The 18,421-nt window shown below is 42.3% G+C and overlaps 1 protein-coding gene across 3 annotated transcripts in view; it reads left to right on the top strand.

Moving 5' to 3' along the window:
- The window catches only part of FLRT2 (fibronectin leucine rich transmembrane protein 2), a 93,934-nt gene that overhangs the window by 58,448 nt on the left and 17,065 nt on the right, over positions 1–18,421 (top strand). Inside the window, exon 2 of one of the 3 annotated variants that reach the window (XM_087873213.1) lies at positions 929–1,002. The exons of the other annotated variants lie outside the window; for them this stretch is intronic. The gene's annotated coding sequence lies outside the window, so the exon portion shown is untranslated. The remainder of the gene's footprint in view (positions 1–928; positions 1,003–18,421) is intronic. 3 annotated transcript variants of the gene reach the window in all.

The raw sequence follows: 18,421 nt of genomic DNA, 5'->3' as shown, positions 1-18,421 counted from the left end.
TCTGATAATGATATTCTAAAGCTTGGCCATTTGAAAATGAGAAGTGGCAGGGTTTTTATGCTAATAGGATACTTGGTTGTTTGCTTGCAGATGTTCCATTACCCAACTAGGTAACATCAGTTGATTGTTTGCCCTGAGGAAACAAAAAGACTGGCAAATATCCTTTCCAGCAGCCAGATATCATCCAAAAAAGCAGAGATTAACTCCACACAATTGGGCATAAAATGATACCCCGATCAAGGAATTACTAAGGAGAAAACTACATCCGCCAAAACTGCCAGTGCAAACTTTTGTATAAAAACTGGAATCAACCACACATTCACTTGCACTGATGTTACTTAATCAAAGAGCATCAGAGACTCCACAGTTCAACCCTGAACTACATCCATTCTATTCTACCTTATGCTAAATCAGTATTTTTTAACCACAGACAGTATTTTGGCTTTTAAACAATTGAGCCCAAAGAGAAGAAGAAGAGGAGAGAAGATATTGGAGAAAAAGAGAATAGTGAAGATATACTGCAGAAAATACAATAGTTCTATTTAAACGACCATGCTAAAATTGTACAAGGTACTAATGCAACAAGGTACGAAGCATATTCTTTTTTTCTTTTTTTAAATTCTAGGTTATACTACATTGAATACAAGCCAGCGAAGGATATTGTATCTTGTTTGCTTTCATTACTTTTGCAGTACCGTATTTTTCGGTGTATAAGACGCACCAGAGTATAAGACACACCTTAATTTTGAGGGAGGAAAACAAAGAAAAAAGTATTTTACCTCTGCTTACCAGCATTTAAGGTGGCGCCGCCCTCTTCCTCCTGCAAGCGAGAGGTGCAGGGACTACTCGCTTTCCCCCAAAGAGACCCCTAGCATGCTCTCTTCAGGACAGTGTGGGGCGCCTAAAAGTGTTTTTCTGCACATTGCAGAGCCGCGTACCCCCGTCGTCCTTCTCAGCAGACTCTTCTCTTTCCTCCTGGCCAGATCCGCCGCCTGAAACACGGTACACTTTTTTTTTGTCTCTGTACACCCCATGTTTGGAATCGGGAAGGGGATCGCAGGTTCGGGCGGCAGACCCGCGATCCCCTTCCCGATTCCAAACATGGGGTGTGTGCAGAGACAAAAAAAAAGTGTACCATGTGTACCTAGGCCAGTGATGCAATGGCATCACTGGCCTAGGTAAAATAGCAAATTTTACAAATAGGCAAATAATGAAAAATGCCATACCACCAGCCATTCCATTTTCTCTTCATTCCTAACACCTGTTGAGACCAATTTACATTTCCTCCATGCTGTTGTGCAGACTGGAAACACATTTGACATAGTGTTAGTTACTGTATATACTTCCGAGACCGGAGCTTAGTCTTCAACTGCAACTAATCTTTATTCAGTCTCTGCTAGCCAATAGTTAAATACCCCAAACACCAGCCAAGTAGCAGTCACTTTCTCTACATCAAGCTTGCTTAATACAGAGTTTACTGTTCCCACCAAACATTCCCATGCTCCATGAATGAAAAGTTATTCCACCTTCCTTCATAAAATAAATAAAAATGCTTCTGTTATGTCCTCCACAGAGAGAGAGAGAGAGAGACTAACTGACTGACTGACTATGGTGGCAGATCAGCAGATTGTCTGTTGTGGCACCTGCCTTCTGGAATGAGTTCCCCTGAAATCCATATGGCTTCACCTTCAAAAGCCATAGGGCTTCTGAAACTCCTTAAAGACCTTGCTGTTTTCCCAGGCCTTAGGCTAGGCTAACAAGAACCCTGGGTTTTTTTTGTATGTGTATACATATATACTGCATTTACACACACATACATACATACATACATACATACATACATACACTGCATTTCTTTTGTTGTTTGATGCGACCTCCTATCCTGTTCATTATTTATTGATAACCTTGTTTTATTGTATTGTGAGCTGACCAGAGTTTGTCTGGAATTGGACAGTGTTGGAATTGATAAATAAATTAACAAATAAATAATCTCAGCAAATCCAGAACATGTCAGTACACCCTTTGCATGTCAGCAAAATTGCATTTGAGGGCTTCTCCAAAGCAAGAAACAGACACTAGGATCTGAGTGAAATGGAAGCTAGGAAGTGGCAGCCAGTGTGTGTAATGAAAAAAAAAGTGCATCCGAATACAAGATGAATTTACTGGCGTATTCATTTCACTTGTGGCTTAAGAAAGGAAGAAAACAGATCTGGTTTTTCAGCACTGGCAAAGAGCTAGAATTTGCAGGTGTTTCATATCACATCAGTGCTGCCTCGCTATCAGTAACATGCAATGGACAGGAATATCTATAAGAGGAATAGGGAATAATTATGTAGTAGCATTCAGTTGTACAAATACTTACTACAGTATGCATTTAGCTTTGCAGTTTTTATAAGAGTACAATTCCCAGTATATATCATGTCAAGTCATTAATTATTAAAATCTGTTTATCAAACGGGAGGAAAATATATCTGATATGAATGTTTTGTCTTCTATGGTTCATGAATCTGAAACATTGAAATTCAGTTTTTAAAATGATTATTGACATCAGGAAAATGAAAAGCATCAGCTGACAAAGTCTGACAAGAGAAAAGGCAGAAATTTAAAGTATTGGAGGCAGAAGAGAATACCAAGAGGCTTAGATAATGATGAATGTTATTATTAGTAATAGTATTCTATTCTATTCCCTCTAATAACAATTTAAAATCTGATGATCGGTGATAATAGATTTTTCTGCTCAGCTACCGAAGGTGTCAAACAACATGAATCTTATGAAACATTCTAAATGCATTATATAGACCTTTTCTTCCCTCTGTTCTTGTATACAAGATGCAGCATTTTCCCATCTAGTTGAAAGAGCTAGCAATAATTATGGAGACCGTATGAGCTGGCCTTAGCTTGCATTTCAAACAGACAATGTGGTAGTTTCTGTAAGGAGGCAGAAAAGCAAGAAATAACATTCATTTTGATTCAACTCTACACATAAATAATTCAAAACTATTTCAACTCAGAAATAGCTGACCAAGGACAATCTGAAGCAAAAGCCTAAATTTGCTCCTCTTTTCTTTTTGTTATCTTTTAATCAAATATGCAAAATTCATATTGAGTAACTAGATCAGTAATTCTTCACCAACTTCCATTGGTAATGGATTGGCTGACATTTGTGATTTAAATTGTTTCTCCCCAATTGATAAAATTGGCTGAAGAGAACTCCATCCCTAACAATAAATAACAAGGGGAAATAACAAGTCACATTTTCTAGGGCAGAGGAGGAGTGGATTTATTGTGCAAAACACATCCTAAATTGTAATGAATATACAATCTTTATCTCTGAAGCCCAGTTTTGAATCTTTTGGTGTTAAAAAGCATTTTGCTATTTCCACTAACCTGATAGATGCTGCAACACATTGGAAGATAGAGCAACAAGGGCCACATGCAAACACACACACACAAACAAACACATAATTCACATTCATAAATCTATTCAACCAGAGAGACTGTGCCCAAGCCACACACTGAGCATTGTTGACAAATTATACTGCATGGATACTCACAGTGCACTAAGCCAAAAAATAAACCCTATTTGGCACTTTTGCCCTTCCTGATTTGTGGGCCCAAAAGCAGATATACATTCTCAGAATAGCTTGAAGAAAGAAAGGCTTTATTTCTAACCGTTGTTTTTGCAATCTGGATGCAGAGAAAAATCACTGTTTCTCTACTCTTAAGAGAAATAGTGACACTTGAGCATAAGAAAAGAACAAAGCGCCTTGATACAGCACTTTGCTTTTTCACAATGATCAGTCAAATACTTCAAGGTCTCAGAAGCTTCTTGTTGGGGACAGCATGCTTCCAACCCAAATATTAATGTGCCTTCAAAACTAAATCTTTCATGAATTTAGTCAATCTCTTTGGATTTTAGTTAGTGGTAATCATCATCTAGTTTTTATATTACAGGACAATTTTGCTGGTTCATGTCTCCTGAGTAACAAAACCTGTAGTAAATAGATAAGGAAAATAGTTTTTTTTTCTCTTTACTTAATCAGGGTATTATCCATTTCATTGGCTAAATCTTGGCTTGCAGTCCTTACCTTCCATTTCTTAATTCAAGTGAAGTAATTAATAATATTAATTAAAATAATAATTAATTTTAATTGTTTATAAGTAACTATAATCAACCTTATAACTAAAATACTTTGAAAGCATCAAGCAAAACTAGCTATTTAAATCAACATGTTGAAAGGCTTTATAATAGTAATAAAAAAAACCCAAGTCATAATATACTGCTGGCATGGTGAAAATAAAGAAAACATATTATGAAACACAAATTTAGAGGTTAGAATATAACCTAAGAATAAAATATTTGCTAGACTGAATATGTATATGTATGTATAAATTACACACATAGTAGTAATTTAAAGGATAGCAGTCTTCCTCAATCTGGTGCCTTCCAGATGTTTTGGGACTATGGTTGACTATGGTTGCCAAGCCTCCAGCCCTCTCATAGTTGGATCCCTCAGCAATCTCAACTTTGAAGGATGCTGGTTAAGAAAGGCAGGAAAGCTATCAGGCACAAGGTATACATGTTTACAAAGAAATGAATGAGATAGTAAATGTCAACATAGTTATAAGGAATGAATAATGAAAAACAATGTATGTGCTGGACTATATGCTCTATTTTAATCTCAATCAAATCTTAAAAACCATATTGTGGATAGCAATGGGCTATCTGCATTAAAAGTATAAGCATACATTGCTATAAATATCCATTTTTTAAAAAAGAATTGCTCATGTGTCTCCTATTCCTAGTAACATCTGATATAATTTTCTCTAAGGAAAGAACATTTTCTGGCAAAATAAGAATGCCTCCTTTAAGAATAAGCCCTTCCCTGGAACAACTTTCAGTCAAGTGATGTTCAGACTCTATACAGTAGCTGAACATGGAACAACACTAATATATTCTAAGTTTTGATGGCTGATGTGGTAAAACTTTATCTGCATGTTCTATGATTCCTGTTATGCTTCATAAACAAGGCACACCAGAATGAGAGTTTTGGAATTGCTAAAGTTGTCTCCAAAAATCTGAGGAGACAAAGTCTTGACTTTTCAATCATACTGAAATTCATAAGATTAACAGAAAACATTTTTCCTCGTCTGGAGTAGCAATGCTCAGTCATGTCCCTGTGCTGAAAAGGTTCGCCATAACTGACTTAGACCAAGCTGTAGGCAGACTTAGATATATATAAACTTGAAGGCAACAGTCTTAACAGCATCACATTTGCTGTAATCATAAAACTCTTTAAGACACTGTACAGTGCTTTGATCTCCAAAAGGTGGAGAAAACATGAACATAACGCATGCCTGGAAAAGTTCAAGGCAATATCTTTTTTCCCTGGGATTGCACAGATGCCTTCTAACCTGTTGGATAATTCTGGAAAACAGCATAAATTTCTTCGGGATCATGTGCCAGGATGCCCAATGCACTTCAGACTCAGTGTGCAAAGATAGGAGAATTGAAAGCTCCAGAGAACATAATGGAATCTATTTCCTATTAGCAATGGCATCATGGGAACCTACCTTCCTTGCCAATTTTCCTCTTAATTAAGGTGACAAGAAAGAAGAGAACACAGACTCATCTTTTTGCTTCTCATGGTGCTGTGCACCCCATTAGTAATGCAGTACTAGGCTTGTGGCATTGAAGTGTCAAGATCCACCTCTGTTCAGGCCAGAGAAAGCAGCTTTTTCAAATTATCTCTAAACATTTTGCTAGGCTTCCTAGATAAAAGCAAACTGTGTAGAATAATTTATAGGCAGAAGCCAATTTGCTTGCAAAAACACAGCAAGCTGTTTCTTTCTCCACCTATTTTAAATAGAAATGCACTTTGCCACATACAAAACTAAGCATTAAGGTTAAAACATATATTTTAATGAATTTGGCGTCATTATCTTACCAAGCAGCAGACCTTATTTTTTTTAGATAGAAAACCTAGTTTCTTTGAAATAGGCATTTAAAAAAAAAAAAAAACCACCCTCCTCTATAAGATCTTGAAAAGTTATTACCATTTTCAACTCTTGCTTCTGGTATCATGCATATTTATATGTCATTATTAATGCCACCATTTTGATCAGTGCCTTCCTATCTTTTGCCCTATCATGCGCACAATAAGGGGCAGAGAATTATGTGTTCCTCACTGTTCAAAGCACGTTTATGTGTAGAGCAGGGATTTTAATTTCATGTTACAGTTCCATGGCTTTAGCTGGAAATAATACCAAATCCCTTTCTTTAGGACATGTGACATAATTATGTGGCAAATGAGATGTCTTTGGATCTCTTGCTTTTTTAAACTTCTTATTTTGATCAGGTTTAATCAGAAATTATTTTGACAATTGTGGCCTTGAAAGGAGATTAATTAAAATGCAAACTAACCTATTCTATAGCAGTATCCTCCCTGACATGAAACCTAGTTTAATTAGTCCTGAATTGAATCATCTGTTCCTCTTGGCCTTTTGGAGGGAAAATATAGTGATGGAGAAAGTTTAGCCAGAATAGATTGCTCACAATTTTTTATATCAGAAGAAAACTAGATCCACCTCTCAATGGGCAAATACTTTATCATCACTGACTCAGGGCTGACACTAAAGAATATGAGCAGGAAGTCAGTGGAGGACACCTGAGTACATTTATTTAGAGGAATTGAACAAATAGTACCTGTGCATTGTGTGCTAACTAACTTTGGAAAATAATCTTTGATGGCCTGTATCCAACTCACATTACTTTTACATTTTGCCAAAAATGAAAGCACATGAGTTAATTCACAAAGAGAGAGAGAGAAAGATATTTTGTTTTTCTAGGAAATAGTCCAAAGGGTACAAAATCTGGGAGTGAAAAGCTTCCTAATTTCTTTAAAGCCTAACACACACACACACACTTTTTCAGTATGGTATTGATCGACAGAATGACTGGACACTTGGAATCCTCTTTTCATATGTAGGATAGTCCTAAAACTCTGATATCCAGTGCATGAAGAGACATATACATTAAAAGATGGTTTTGTTATTAGTATGTCCACAAAGGAAAATTCCATTGACAAACATTTTGAAATTATTTCATTAAACTTTTGAAAGAAGTAGTGCCAATTAACACAATTTTTAAATTGTCTAGCAAGTTTTCTACATCTGATGGCTTAGATGCTTGTTTTCTTTTCCATATTTTAAATTAATTTGTTGTAATTGTGAGGATGAATTGAATCAAATTAGTTATTTTGCTAACATGTTGAAGATAAATGTATTTACTGTGTGAAAATACAGGAATGTGTGATTTTTATAAGGCCATTTACTTGCTTGTTCATTTACTCTGGGAATAAGTAAAACTTAACTATTATTTCATTAATAAAATTGGTATCATCTAATTGCAATACCAATATTAACTCACTTTTTCCCCTAACCTTTTTTCTTTATCTCTTTAAACCTTTCTTAATCCTTTTATCTCTTTATTTTCAATAGCATTATACAATTCTAAACTTTTCATGTTAAAGCTGATTCACATTACTATTTTATAACACTTACATTTAGTTATATATATATATATATATTGCCGAGTTTGAGTCCGTGTTGACTCCTGCAGACTATGTCTTGAAGTTTTCTGGAGTTTTCTTAAATAAGATTTGAGTGGTTTGCCATTGCCTGCTTCCTAGATGTCTGTGAGTGACTGGCCCAGCTAGCTTTTCCCTTGAGACAGAATTAGAACTCATGGTCTTCCAGTTGCCTTTAACTACTACACCAAACTAGCTCTTGAAAATGTATAGTCTGTATTTTAAAAGACTGTGTAAATCTGTGTAATCAGTTCTTTAGTTGCTTTATTCCTCTTTTATTCTCTCATTCCTTCCAATTATTTTAATCCTATTTAATTTTTGGTTCAGCAAATTGGTGAACTATTTCAACATTATCTGGATAAAGAATTCTCTAAAGAAGCTCCCATCATTGGAAAGAGGAATAAGGAATTTTGGGTGTTTTGAAATATATATATATATTTCATAAAAATTTCTACCCGTACAGTGAGAGCTAGCTTTCCAGGCAAGGAAAAGGAATAGTTATTTTAACAGACATAATATATGTATATATCCCATGGAATGCTACAACTGTATCAAAAACATTTTTTAAATGTTTCAGGGTATGAGAAAAAGCAGAAAAGAGACATTTGTAGTTGTGGAAGAGCTCCCTCTACTGCTGGTTAGAGACAAAATTGTGTGGTGGACTTCTTTTGAGAGGTTATCTCAATATATTGATACTGTGGGGTTATTTGCTTTGTATTATATTAACATTTGCAAAAATGAAGCTTGCAGCATAAACAAAGAGCAGAAGGAAATTCCATAAAAGCAGGGTAGCCTTCATACTATTACTCCAGATTTGATCACAACTACTTGATTTGTACTCACAGACAATGAAGAACCTCCAGTTGGGAATTTAGCTAAATCTATTATATACAAATATTTAGTTAAAAATCACAATGCTTCAGGAAACACTATTGCCTTCAGTTTCTTTTAGAAAGTTTAAAGGTTTTATATGTAGGCACCCTTTTCTTAGTGTGGAAGGAAGTTTCAGTGACACTCCTATATGTATGTATGTGTCTATCCTTATTGTCTGTGTGCATGAAAGCCTGCATATGTGTATCACAATTAACCACATAAAATACAGTAAGTGTAATTTCAATATTTAAATAATTTCTTTTAAAAAGACCTTAGTGCCATAATAGTTTGCTTCCTCTGTTTATTACTGCTACATTCTTGAAGCAAGTATTTGCAAAGGAGAATTAAATAAGAGAGAGGGAATACGGCCAGGAGCACCAGGTACTTATATTTTACTGAAAATTTGGCACTTGGAGAATTAATTTCATGAATAGTGAGGGATGCCTGAAAGCAGAGCATTTCATTTTCTCATGAACAACATTTCTCCTGCCACAGCTCTGTAAGATGAAACATATCCATCTTTGAAATACATCGGAAAACATTTAGGAGCCAAAAGGAAAAGATTTTCCCCTCATCCATTTTTATTTAACAGTAATTATATGATACACCCTCCCTAAAATAATAAATACAGCATTATCTATTCATGTGCAGTTTGTTTCTTGAGAAGAATATTAAAGAGTCCTTTTTAGGGGGTTATAGTTTAGCCGTGCTTGGAGAATTTTTTTTATAACACATACATTCTATTTTTCCTTCAAAGACAAATTCCATAAGAATTTTTTTTCTCTTTGTATCATCACTCTACATTGGGAGATAGTTGTTTGAAAGGGATCAGTGAAATTTTTACCTATAATCTGTGTTCTTACAGACTATACTGGTCTCCCTTCTTTCCTGGTGGTAAAATAATCAGACTGAGACACAATTCAGATAATAGGCCCACTATCAGATATGCCATCACAACGACGCTTCATCCTTTCTTCACTTTGATAGCATCCCACCATAAAAAGGGGCAAGGGTGAGTAAAGAAATACCGGGAAGGGGGATGGCAGGATCCAGAGTTGCCAATCCGAGGCAAAACACAATGGTTGAAAGATCCAAGAGCACAGGAGTGAAAGTGGAATGCAAACACCCATCAAAAAGATGCCAAATTTTAGAACTGTTATCAAATGTTTAACCTTAGACTATCTACTGTTGATCTCACCCCATTTCTAAGGGATCTGTAAGGGGCGTGCATAAGCGCACCAATGGGCCTACCATCCCTGTCCTAATGTCCCCTTTTATCCGTATCTATTTCATGTATTAATAACCATGTTTATACCTATATCTGTTATCTAATACATGCTTGACAAAATACAAATAAAATAAAACACCAAGTTTGAATACCATTGGACATTGATGAAATGACCAAGGGGGAGGCTCCAAGAGAAGGGAAAATCACTGGGTTTACACGGGAATGTTCAGATCTGGCTTTGCTTATGCTGTAACCACTTAACTGTTGTGGGCCATGTTCCTCCCCAGCCTACTCACTCCGCTGCCAGCTCTGCAGGCTGCTGGCGGACCACAACACTAGCTTTAGTAAAAGTATACCTTTCACTACAAAATGGAGTTGAGGATCTTTCTTTCCTAAAAGTCTAAGCTGGGACAGGCCGGACACCCATTTAAGTCACAATGTTCCTCTCAGTAAATAAAGCACTTCCATGCTTATGACATCATCTACTTGAAATACAGGAATCATTTTTCAAGTTCTATTCAGCAAAGTTACATATTTTTTTACAAAAAAAATCATTTTAAAGGCAACGATTACCAAACAAAGTTTTATAATGGACATATTTGATTTAATTTCACACTGAGTTGATGTGAATTTTGGTTGCATACCACAAAACTTTTTTTTTCCAACTCCAGTAATTCAGACTGGAATTTAAGAACTCTGGTCCATATAGATATAGTTTGGTTAGGTTTGATAAGAATATTGATACAAATAGTTACCTTGATTAAGATGAGAGATCTTAAGTAAAATATAAATGTGGATTTTTTTTCTCCTTTTTTCCCCTTATATAATGCTATCCAATTTTCTCATGCAGCATGTCATTTGTTTTTTTAAATTTCCACAGCTTTTATTCTGATTAGAATCAGGCAATTTTCTCCTAGATTTCTTTATGATTATGCATGGGCTTTCTTTAAACAGAAAAATCTGCAGTTCTGATTGTCTCCTAATAAGTGGGGATTTGAGATACGATGTTGATCTGCAATTTCCATGTTCTTGAATATCTGGAAAGACATTCTGAGCTCAAATACGTGCTTCAAAATAATCTTAAACTAGTTTCCATTCTTCCTATTTTAAAATGGGGATCTGAGATGAGAAAGGAGACCAATGATGTTATACACCCAATAGCATCATGTAAATAGCATAATTTACATACCTGCATCAGACAGTCTAGGGCAGTCGCGTGCCAAATGCAGGGGGAGCACAGAGGGGTCGCGCACGTGCGTGCTCACACCCATAATTCAATGCGCCCTGCCCTGCCCCCCTCGCCCGTGTGACCCCTCTGCACTCCCCCCAGTTTTGGCATGTAATGGCCCAGTGGGCTCGGTAGGCCCATTTTTCGCCCTCCCCAGGCTCCAGAGGCTTTCTTGGAGCCTGGGGAGGACAAAAACGGCCTTCCCAACACCCCCAAGGCTGGAAACAGCCTATTTCCCAACTTCTGGTGGGCCCGGAAGGCCTGAAAATCAGCTGGCTGGCACGTGCATGCATGCTGAAGCTGAGCAACACTCGCATGCCCACCAATATGGCTCCGCTTGCCACCTGTGGCACACGTGCCATAGGTTCACCCTCATGGGTCTAGGGCAAGTCTGAGGCTACTCTGGCATTTGTGTGTGCTGTGTGTCTCACTGCTTTGATTTATTGTGGAGTGGGGTGTTTTTCCAGCTAGAGAGGACAACTTGGAATCAATTATTTTGAACAGATGTTGCTCTAAACATTGAAAAGTGTGCAGTTAAATTAAGGTTTCAAATTGTAAACAGGGGTCTAGTGATTGTTGTGATTCATGGTAGAAAGAGCCATAAATCAGAACTACCTTCTGGGTTAAAGATGTGCCTGTCTCTCAACTATAGACTAAAGGTAATTTTAAAGTAATTTATAAAAATCGGAAATTATGCATGGCATGGAAATAAATGCTTATTAAATTGTGAAAAAGAGAGAATTCATTAAAAAAAAAAGGTTTCTTCATTTTAGCAGCATGTTTTATTTAAAAGAGATAATGAGATAATTAAATACCTAGAGTCCTTCCCTCCCAGAAAAAAAAAATACGAGTACCAAAGGGGAAGAAAATGACCAAAGGTCAAACTTTAAAATGGTTAACACAGACACACACATAATTATTCATTTTGATTGGTAAGACAAGGGAATGAGATAGCATGAAGAAAATGTAAGAAAATATATTTAAAACTATTGAATACTACAATGTTAAACATTCACCCATGTTCTCAGGTTTCAACATCATAGCATTGAACAGAATATCAATTAATATTATTAGTTACTTTAAGGCTGCAGTAATATTACCTAAAGTTTGCCTTATCTTTCCTTCTTTCTCTACCCATGTTAAGAAACTCTGAGAGTGACATTCCTTGTGAGAGAGTAATAAACAAAGAGGCACTGTTTCTTTTTGTTTTTCAAACTAAAAGCCTAATTTAATGCACAACGACACTCTCCTTGTTTTAGAGAAGCCCAGAGCCACCAAGACAGTTGATTCTTCTGTTCTTAATAACACTTTTGATTGGTTTCAGAAAAGCTTGAGAATAGGTATATAAGAACAAGGAGATTTAAGTTTCTATAAATATCCCTAAGTATCATCTATCCTAATTTGTTTTACTTATTTAAAGTGTAGAGTGTCACCTGTTTATCTCAGAAAACCAGTGAAGTATTCCTTACAAAAATGCTTAGCTTCTATCTAAATCCTAACCCTGACAAAAACAGCTTGGTCCTTAAATGTCCACACAGAATAATCAGTCACACATAACCTGATTGCTTTTCACTACCTGTGCTTCTCCAACGCGCAGCTTGGAGAATCCAAAGCTTCGGGTTGTTCAGTAGTTGATAGCCTACACTGAGTGTGTTCCTTTAAGAGATTTCTCTTCAGACACGCCCACTTGCTCAACAGAGTCCCAGTTTAGTTCACTCAGTTGAGCCTGTGACACTGTCTGAAAATCTCTCTGATTACTATCTGAACTGTTCCAGAAACTTTGGATTCTCCAACTCCAGTCCTTTTCCCTTCTATATTGCCGGTGGTGAGTCTGCCTGCTGCTTCAGGCAAGCTGTCAGTATCTTCCCATCTCCCTGACGCTTGCCCTATTGACTGCCCTCCTCAAACTGCCGCCCTCACCGTCTGGACTAAACTTCACCTTGGCGGCTGGAGATTGACGCCCTATGCTCAGCGGCGTCTCTCTCCCTCTCCCTTAATCGTCCTGAGGGCTTCCTGGCGTTTGGATCACTTCTGAGTGATCGCACGCCGTCGCCATCGCAGGGATCACTGCAGCCTCCTCCCCCACGGTCGCCTCATCGCCGGAGCGATCCTCGAGCGCCGGAGCGCCCCACGTGCGCCCCTTCATCGCCGGAGCGCTCTCGTATCAATCCAGACAGCCGGGGAAGCGCTTCTGAGCCTTCGGCTGTTTCTCCCTCGGCTTGCAACCTTTCTAAGGGCTCTAGGCGTCGTCGCTTGGACTGCCTTTCAAAGCGCGCGCCTTTTATTCCTATTCGCCTCAGCGCTGGGAGCTGCGATCAGCGCAGCTCGCGCCCCTCGGCCTCCCTCCTCCCCCCACAAGGACTCCCCCCGGACGCTGGGTCTTTGCTCTGGGCTCAATTTATCGCCGTTCTGGTTTTCAAAGGGGAACAGCCCCCCCCATTCCTTCTGTCGCCCTCGCTCTGCAAGCCCTGCTCGGCGCCATTTCTTTGCCTGAAAAGAGAAGATTTCTAACGGCTGTCAAATTCTGCCTGGTGACAGCCTCACGCAGGCGCAGTGAGTCGCAGAGGCCGATCTTCTGATTACAAGCATTGGGGGACCTACCTAGCCTGTCTCTTTGGAGCAATCGGCTAGTTGCACGGCTTCCATACCCCCACCCCCCACCCCAATTCCTCCCCCCTGCCTCTACTCCTAAAACAAAAAGAAAAAAGACTTACCTGCTAGCCTTGGGCTCTCTTCATTTACTCCGTAGTTCTTCAACTGTTTCCTGTTAAAAAAAAAAAAAAAGGCTAATAATCAACACCTATTCCTCTGTATCCATCTATATAACCACATAAATTAAATACTTACTGAATCTTCATCTTCCTCCTTTCAAAAAAAAAAAAAAAGGAAACAAAGGTTACAACATGGCTGAACGTGCTCTCTCATCTGATCTGGAGGACAACAGCTCTCCCGAGCGCATTCACGACCAGGCCAAGCAACGTAAACGGTCCCGTAAACGCGCTTCACATTCATCTTCATCAGCTGCTCCACGCTCTAAAAAGACAAAACACTCATCAGCTGCAGACAAGGACGCCTCCAGGAGACACAAGGCTCTGGAGCGCCAGTTCGAGAAAGCGCGCAACCAGTCAGCACAAGCGGCTTTCGCACACTTACCTACGCCACTCTCGCCCGTTGTCGAAGCTATGGTCCAGCCCGTCCATCAGGCTCCTCAACAACCTTTGCAACCGTTGTTTCCATCGCCAATCATGGAAGTTTTCCCTGAGGCGTTATCGACTCACTGCATGGAGCCGGTGGACCTCTCGTGCACTGCCACTCTCCCTCGACGGTCTCAGCCGGAGGCAATCTTTACTCCCACGGCGGCAGGCTTGCGCGCCACGGAGGCAGCTCCTCCACCTTCTCAGTATGATATTCAGCGGATCATCTCTGACACGGTTACCAGGACACTGGCAGCGACTTCTCAACAGGCTGCACCATATGGAGCCTGGCCTCAGCCACGTTTTCCTCCTCCTCCTCTGGCCCGGGACCCTCAACAGGTCCCTACCCAGTATCAGGCTATGACGCATGGGTCCGAGCTGTATCTGGACCATGGTCACCACGAGGAGTCGTCTTCGGAGGAGGGAGAGTGCGACCCGTCGGATATGGACTTATCTGATGATGCAGATATGCCACCCGAAAAGCCAGCCTTCTCTGGGCTCTTTAGACCCTCGTTATTCAAATCGCTCCTGCGCAAGGCCAAGTTGGCCACAAATATGGCTGACCCAGTCTCTCAAGTTGATCAGCCCGGTACCTCTCAACAACATGAGGCCTTGTTTACGGCGCCTAAGGCGCAAGCGGACTTTATTCCGTGTCCACAGCTATTTTCTGAGGTGGTCCAACGATCCTGGTCCACGCCTTCCTCCTTGCCCGCTCCTTCGGGGCTAGACAAAAAACTTTATTGTTCAGCGCCTAGTCTCCAAGATCTCCTTCAGTTACCAACTGTTGACGCGCCAGTGGCCAATCTGACGGCTTCCTCTGTAATCTCCAACGACGTCGCCGACGGTTTGCGCTCAGAGGACCGAAAAGCTGAGTTTAACTTCCGACGTACGCACAATGCGGCCGCATGGGCGGTTAGGGCAGCCACCTCTGCTTCTTTCTTCAGCCGTGCCTGCCTAATTTGGCTCCGTCAACTCCACGAGCGCCTTCCCCCTGCGGATTCACGCCTCCGCCAAGATGTCAACAAACTGGTGGTGGCTACCGAATATACAGCAGACGCCTCGCTCAACGCCGCGAAGTTTGCTTCGCGCGCCCTGGTGTCGTCCGTCACATCTCGCCGTTTATTATGGCTTAAAAATTGGAGAGCTGATGCCAAGTCTAGGTAGCGCCTCGCTTCAACTCCATATAAGGGGTCCCGTCTTTTTGGAGAAGCCTTAGACCCCATCCTTGTCGAGGACAAGGATAAACGGAAGGTGATGCCATCATCGTATAAGAGGGCAGATCGTAGACCTTCGTCCTACTTCACCAGGCAGCCCTTTCGGAACGACTCCGGTCCCTTGGGATCCTTCTCCTCAAGGCCCTATTCTCAAGGTTTCGACCGTTCCCTCGATAGATCATCCTTCAGGGACCGTGGTCGGAAGGCCCCAGCACCCAAACGACCATTTCGAGGTACGGGATCCCGTACCTTTCGAAGAGGGAAGTGACTACATCCATCTTCCCATTGGTGGCCGTCTGGCTCATTTTCTTCCCCAGTGGGAGATCTCGACGTCGGACGCCTGGGTGCTCCAGACAATTCGTCTGGGACTTACTCTGGAGTTTCGTTCAAGACCTCCCTCTCACTTCGTACAATGCCCTATTTCCCCCAACTTGGACAAGCGCCAGCTAATGGAGGCAGAGATCCATCACCTGCTTCAAATTCAAGCCATCGAACCGGTTCCCCACCATCATCGCGGGACCGGCTTCTATTCAATTTTCTTCCTGGTCCCCAAGGCGTCCGGGGGCCACAGGGGCATCTTGGACCTCAAGAAGCTGAACGAATTTATAGTATACCATCAGTTCAAGATGGAGTCCCTCCGTTCGATTCTGGCTTCCATTCGACCAGCGGACTGGATGACCTCTATCGATCTGAAAGAAGCATACCTCCACGTACCTGTATGGCTATCCCATCGTCGTTTTCTACGCTTCGCCTACAACAACAGGCATTACCAATACAGAGCAATGCCCTTTGGCCTCTCCTCCACCCCAAGGACCTTTACAAAGCTCCTGGCAGCAGTGGCGGCCCATCTACGTCAACATCCGGTCCGCCTCCACTGCTACTTGGACGATATCCTAGTGCTCTCCCCTTCTCCGGCCCGAGCATCCCGAGACCTAGCAGTGGTGTGTCGCTGCCTTCGTCATCATGGCTTCTCCCTCAACATCCCGAAAAGCCAATTGCAGCCCACTACCCGCATTCTCCATCTCGGGACATTAATAGATTCTGTAAGGGGCCAGGTGTTCCTGTCAACGGACCGGTGTTCCAGTCTCCAGTCATTAACATCCCAGGTCCTCTCCTCTCGGAAGGTGACCTTGCTGCTCCTGTCCCGACTGCTCGGCAAAATGATTTCCTGCCTGTCTGTAGTCCCTTGGGCGAGATTCCATTCCCGCCAGCTCCAATGGTTCCTCCTCCCCTTTCAGAGAGCCAGGAGAAGCAACTCTTCCGCACAAGTATCCCTCCCGCCAGAGGTCTCAAGGTCTCTCCTCTGGTGGTCCTCCCAGAGCCTTCATCAGGGCAGTTACTTCCAGAATCTACAGCGCCTGGTGGTGACAACGGACGCCAGCCTGACGGGATGGGGAGGTCATCTTTTATCCCTCGTTGCCCAGGGAACGTGGTCAGCAGAGGAGAGTCACAACGGGATCAACTGGTTGGAACTCCGTGCGATCCGTCTCTCCCTCCAACGGTTCCAGCAGATCGTGTCAGGGCACCATGTCCTGATACGCACGGACAATGTAACCGCAAAGGCGCACGTGAACCGCCAGGGGGGGACTCGCTCGGGTCCATTGATGGAGGAAACGACCCTACTGCTGATCTGGGCGGAAACGCACGTCCTATCCCTTGTGGCGGAGCACATTGCCGGGACCACAAACATCACAGCAGACTGGCTAAGCAGACAACACTTGGACCACGCCGAGTGGCGACTTCATCCAGATCTGTTCGCCGAGATCGTCCGCAGATTCGGCATGCCTCTAGTCGACCTATTTGCCAACCGCGACAACACTCACCTCCCCAGGTTCTTCACCCGGTACCAGTGTCCTCAGGCGGAGGGAGTCGACGCCCTCACCTCTCCCTGGCCCAGGGGTCTCCTCTATGCCTTTCCCCCTCTACCGCTCCTTCCTCGTCTGATCCGCAGGATAATATCAGACGAGGCAGACGTCATTCTGGTCGCACCCCACTGGCCTCGGAGGTCCTGGTTTGCAGATCTGATGGACCTGTCGGTGACACGGCCGTGGAGGATTCCGGGGGACAGAGTCGTCCTCAGCCAGGGGGTCATCCTGCACCCAGATCCGCAGTGGTTGCAGTTGACCGCCTGGCGCTTGAAAGGATCTTGCTAAGGAGTCAACGTTCCTAGCAATGCGATCCCCACGATTCAGGCAGCCAGGCGACCGTCTACGTGCCGCATTTACAACGCAACTTGGAATTCCTTTTGTTCCTGGTGTGCTAAATCCCACCTGGATCCAACGTCTGCTTCCGTTCCTGAAGTGTTGGGATTCCTTCAGGAAGGCATGGACAAACACCTTGCTCCTAACACTCTTCGTCGACAGGTTGCTGCTCTCAGTACGGTTCTCTCGGTTTCTGCAACGCTGCCTCTCTCGCAGGACCCTACGATTCGGGACTTTCTTCAAGGCGCGACCAATCTGCGCCCCCCTGTTATACATCGCTACCCGACCTGGGATTTGACTCTGGTCCTTCAGGCCCTCATGCATCCTCCATTTGAGCCTCTCGCCTCCATCAGCCTCCGTTTTCTGTCACTAAAGGTAGCGTTTCTGGTCGCGATCACGTCGGCTCGCCGAATTTCCGAACTTGCGGCCCTATCGGTGAGAAGCGATCTCTGTATCTTTCACACCAATCGCGTGGTACTGAGACTTGACCCGTCATTTCTGCCTAAGATAAATTCCTCATTCCATCGAAGCCAGGAATTAATCCTACCGGACTTCTGCCCCGATCCTCGACATCCTCGAGAAGCAGACTGGCACCTGCTAGATGTCCGGCGTGCTCTGCGCCGGTATATTAAATGGACTGAGCATTTCCGGAAATCTGAATCGCTCTTCATCTCTTTTCTGCCCGCTTCCATGGGCCGGAAGGTTTCTTCCACGACAATTGGGAGATGGATTAAATCCTGCATCTCTAGGGCTTATTCGGCTCGGAACAGGCCGGTTCCGCAGAGAATTCTTCCACACTCCACCAGGAGCGCCGCCACTACGGCCGCCTGGGCCACTAATGCCTCCATTTCCGACATATGCAGGGCGGCTACCTGGTCATCCTTGAACCCCTTC

This window comes from Pantherophis guttatus, chromosome 1 (genome assembly GCF_059756535.1).
Source record: "Pantherophis guttatus breed Tessera chromosome 1, ASM5975653v1, whole genome shotgun sequence".
NCBI classification, from domain to species: domain Eukaryota; kingdom Metazoa; phylum Chordata; class Lepidosauria; order Squamata; family Colubridae; genus Pantherophis; species Pantherophis guttatus.
The sequence above is the reverse complement of the archived record's forward strand: the minus strand, read 5'-3'. Positions and strand labels throughout refer to the sequence as shown.